Source organism: Elephantulus edwardii, unplaced genomic scaffold (genome assembly GCF_000299155.1).
Source record: "Elephantulus edwardii isolate Elephantulus edwardi_28Jun2011 unplaced genomic scaffold, EleEdw1.0 scaffold00274, whole genome shotgun sequence".
Classification (NCBI taxonomy): Eukaryota; Metazoa; Chordata; class Mammalia; order Macroscelidea; family Macroscelididae; genus Elephantulus; species Elephantulus edwardii.
The window spans coordinates 6,864-11,633 of record NW_006400024.1 but is presented as its reverse complement, the minus strand read 5'-3'; positions in this window follow the sequence as shown (position 1 = coordinate 11,633).

Here is a 4,770-nt window from a genome sequence, read left to right as displayed (position 1 = left end):
CCTCATTGTCATTGCCGTGTGAGCGCTTTGCCGTCCTCATATCAGCTATTAATGGAATCTTGCCATTTCTGAATTTATTCTGTACAACATTAGGAGCCTTTCAGAAGGGATTGGGAAAATCTGATCATCATGGATTGTAAAAAGGAGCCGAGACACCAGTGCATTTTTACTATATTGTCAGATTTCAGTTTCAAGTCTTTCTTGGAAAGTGAAAGGATACAGAATGTATTCATCAACATTTCTGGGATGTTGCTCCAGCTACTTCTTCAAGATGCAAAATGACATTGCTTGGCATTCCAGCTGCTCATTCCCCCCTCTTGAATTCCAGCAAGAGGAGTAGAGGCTTGAAATCCTACAGGAACCAAATTCAATAAATCAAAGGAGCACAGAAACGTCATCTCTTAGGTCTGTCGAGAATTCATGAATTCATTTGTCCAAAGAGGATTACAGAGTCTACGAAGGCGTAATTGGTCGAATCTTCACAGGCATGTGCTTGACGGTTTTAGAGCCCTGGATCCCAGGAGGAGTGCCCTGTCCAGGGGGCAGCCGAGGGCACTGTTGCCTTGGTGGACTGTCACCGTAAACACTGCAGGTGTCGTGAGAAGACCAGGTACTGATGGCCAAGGACGGTCAAGCTGATGGTCAAGCTGCATGCCATCGTTTTCTCGTTGTCATTGCTGGGAGAGACCCAGGCAGCAGCCCTCCAGGGGAGAGGCCCCAGACAGGTCCAGGTGAACATTACAGGGACAGGTCACGTCCACGGATGAACCGGACATGCGGGAAGACAAAGACAGGGCACCTGTGAGCTCTTCACCCTGAGAGTCTGCATAGCATGTGAGCAACCTCTTCAGAACCATGAGATGGTCTAACAAGGGAAGCAGCCTGAGACCTGTCAGTCAGGGGGTGCTCTGGGACTCAGCCCTGCATGTGTGATCCTAATGGGGTCCTGGGACCAAAGCGGGTGAGAAGGAAAAACTGAGGAAACGCTAATAAAGGATTAAAACCTTGCAGTCACATGGCCCTGTGTAGCTCGGATAAGAGCTGTCCTTCATTCCAAAGCATTTCTAAAACCCGACTTTTCAAAGATTCTCATTGAAAGTGCCTGAATGTGAGTTCAAATCCCCACAATTTGTTCAGTCGCCAGACTCGCAATTTGAAAAAGTGTGGCTTTTAATCATAATAATGCACTACTATTAATACATTAATTGTAAGAAAAGTGTCAAACGTCTGTCGGGTGCTAACAACAAGGGGAACAGAGTGGGGTGCTGGGGGAGCCCTCGCTGCTTCCTAGGAGGCTGGCGGGACTCCATCTGAGGGGCTCTGAACAGAGGGCATCAGGGAGGACTGGTCGTGCAGAGGGGCGCACACCTGGTAAGGGTGAAGGCTGGCCAAGAGGACAAACTCAGTGGCGTGGCTTCTCGCAGCCGCTGGAACCGTGGGCTCAAGCAGCGGCCAGCAGAGGTGAGCATGGCCCACGACTGAGCAGGGCTTTTCTCTGTTCTCCGTGGAGACGCTATGAGGCAGGAGGAATTCTATGGGACTTCTGCGCAGTTCTCCATCCCAGGAGAGAGAGAAAGAACTAGACCAGGCTCCCAGACAAAGACCACGGCCTTCGGCGTGGGCCCCTCACCACTAAAGAACAAAAACTCTTCCGAGAAAGGTCCACACTCACCATGGGGTCCAGAAACAGCTCGAGCCGAGAATTCAGCAAAGAGGCTTCACGTCAAGCGTGCTCTTCAGTGAAAGCTGATGGTCGACAGCATCAGGCAGAACCGGACGAGGAGAGGCTGTCACCCACCCACCCACCCACCCCCGCACTGGCCGCCGGGGAGCAACCACGGCACTTTCAAAGGCCCTGGGGCCATTTTCTGTTTGTCCACAGTCTCCTGGGGGGGGTGGTCGTAAAACCATGTCTGGGGTAAACATAGGGAGCTCTGATGGCCTGGTGGTAAGAGCCTGCACTGCAATCCCAGAGGCATACGATTCGAATCCATCAGCTGCTCCATGGGAGAAGGTTGGGCAATCTCCTCCTGTATGAGAAACTGCCTCTGAAAACTCACCAGAGGGTCAGCTATGGGCCGGTTCCGATTGACTCAAAAACAAGGTAAACATAAACCAGGTTCTTTACTGTTTGCTGGAACTCACAGATATATTCGGGTTGGGTCACAAGGTCGGGAAAATGGAATGGTTTCAACCTCATAATCACAACTGGTCCAACAGGCAAATTCACAATGGGAGGAGAAAAGGTTGACGTTACCAAGAATCCCAGTTTTTTTGGGTCTACAATCAGCACACAGTAGCAGCAGACAGAAAATCAAAATATGTGCTGTGCTGGGTAAGTCTGCTGTCAAGGACCACTAGGTGCTGCGGAACAAGGATGTCACCTTAAATTTTATAAAATTCAAGGTATCGTATTTGAAGTTGCTTTGCATATGTCTGAAAGTCGGACAATTAATAAAAGAAGACCAGAGAATCGTCAACGGCTTTGAGGTGTGCTATTAGCACAGAGCACTGAATATCCCACAGACCGCCAAGAGAACAATCTGTCCTGGAGAAAGTACCACCAGGCTTCTCCGGAGCGGCATCAATGGTGAGACTTTATCTCTAACGCTTTGGACACGTTGTCTGGATGGGCAGGGGGGAGGAACCTATCTTACTGGGGGACAGTACCGTGCCGGTGAAAGGGAGGAAGACCCTCAAAGAAACGATTCCCATAACCCACCAGCCCAGAACGGGAATAAAGTCCACAATTTCTGAACTTGATTTCCTCCTTCAATCATCTGTCTGAATAATTCATATTAAAATGTTGTGAATAGCCACATCACATTTTACTCTCTTGTACTTCTAATGGCCATAACCTTGAAAAGCTGATCAATTCAGAGCACAGCATGAAGCCAGAGGAAAGCAAGTCCTGAAGACCGTAGTTTTTACTTCATTGTAAGTCCAGCTTGTAACCAACACAAGAGTAGACACAGCCCGGACACATCCAAGATGAACACCGTGATGTGATTCCCCTCTGGTGGGATGGTCCTGACCTGAGAGCATTTCCCTGTGAGCTACAGAGAAGACCAGTTCCTACTCAAACCCCAAAGGAGGCCACGTGGGCAAAGTCTCCTATCCATTCGTCCTATACCCAAGATAGAGTCATCTGGGGTGAAGAAATAAACCTGTAAGCAGAATTGTTGTTGTTGTTGCTAAAGACCATCGAGTCACAGACGAGTCATAGCGACCCTATGAATGAAAGACTTAAACACCTGTTTAACTTTCGTCATTTCTCCACGTTCATAGAGTTTCCGGAGGCAAGCTGTTTCAGAAGTGGATGCCACTCCTGCTTCCAAGCTTGTTTTAATCAGGAAGCACCACCAAACACTGTCTACCATGGGTGACCATTCTCTCATTTGACACATCAGTGTCACAGAGGTCAGCAGCACAGCAGCCACAAGTTACCTCTGTACAATGCACAGAGCAGTGCTATGCCACCTAGAAGAATGTTTGACCGAAAACAATTAAAACCAGGCCTCATGACTGCAGGTTAAAATCCTCTACCTTTGGCTTGGGAGCATCACCTTCTGTCCACTAGGCCAACTGTAACAACGGTGAACAGAGTAAGACTCAGAAATGCTGCTGCTGCTGCTATTATTTTTTTTTTCCTCAGAAACGTGTCTTGCCAATTACTCCCACTCACTGCTGGGAATAGTTTCTGAAACCAAATTGAGTGAACTTAGACTATTTCCCTGGGATGCTCGCTCATCTTGGTAATATCATTTCTCTTGAATGCACGGAGAGGAAGGTACTCACCGGGACATGCTGTCCCCATTTATTGCATCGCTGATGCCTTCGCTCAGTCTCACTCACTGAATCCTGTAGCTTTATCGCCTAAGCATTGTTCCGCTCGGATACTGGCATGCCTGCACATTCTCACCTGATGCGTGGATGGTAATGCGATATGGAGTACAGGAGGGCAGCCTTGAAAATGGGACCTCATTAAACTGGGATGGGACTGTCTTATTTATTATCCAGACGTGACATTCCTTTCTCCACTGTCGGCCCTCCAGCCTCATCTTAGGTGACATGAAACCCGCATTTCTATCCCTGGGGGTTTCTCCAGTTGTGGTTAGATGAGCTTCATGACCACCACCCTCACTCCTCTGCCCACCCTCAGAAACTTTGTGGGTACTGGGGAGATGATGGGGTACATGTTCCTCCAGGTGCAGAGTCTGGGGAACCGCCAGCTGTGTGGCCCAAGAAGGAGGTGGGTCCGACTTCTCTTTTCCTGTTGGGGTGATGTTTTGTGTCCGATAAGGTCTCTCAAAAGGTGTGGAAAGGACTATCAGTGAACAAGAGTTGACTTAATAGCCCCTCACTTCTGCAAAAACCACCACAGCCACTGAGTCACAGTGACCCTGGAGGCCAGGGAGGGCTGATCGATGGCTACCAAGGCTGGACGTCCTTGTGGAGGCAAATATCTCCTCCTCCTAATGTGGACACCTGGCGGCTGGACCCTCCGGCACTGGCCATGCGAGACCACAGATGCTCCTTGGTTTTCCTACACGTACAGACGCAATGCTCCTCGTGTCCTCACACACACATTCTGATATTGTCCACATTTCCTGTAAGCTGGTGCCCCTGTGCCCTTTATTTATCTTTGTTAGTTATTGTTGTTGTGTGCCATGAGTCCAAACCCAACTCATCCAAGTACAGGTTTTGCATATACACAATCAAGAATTCTGGGACTCTTATATATATATATATTTGTATTTAAGCAAATTT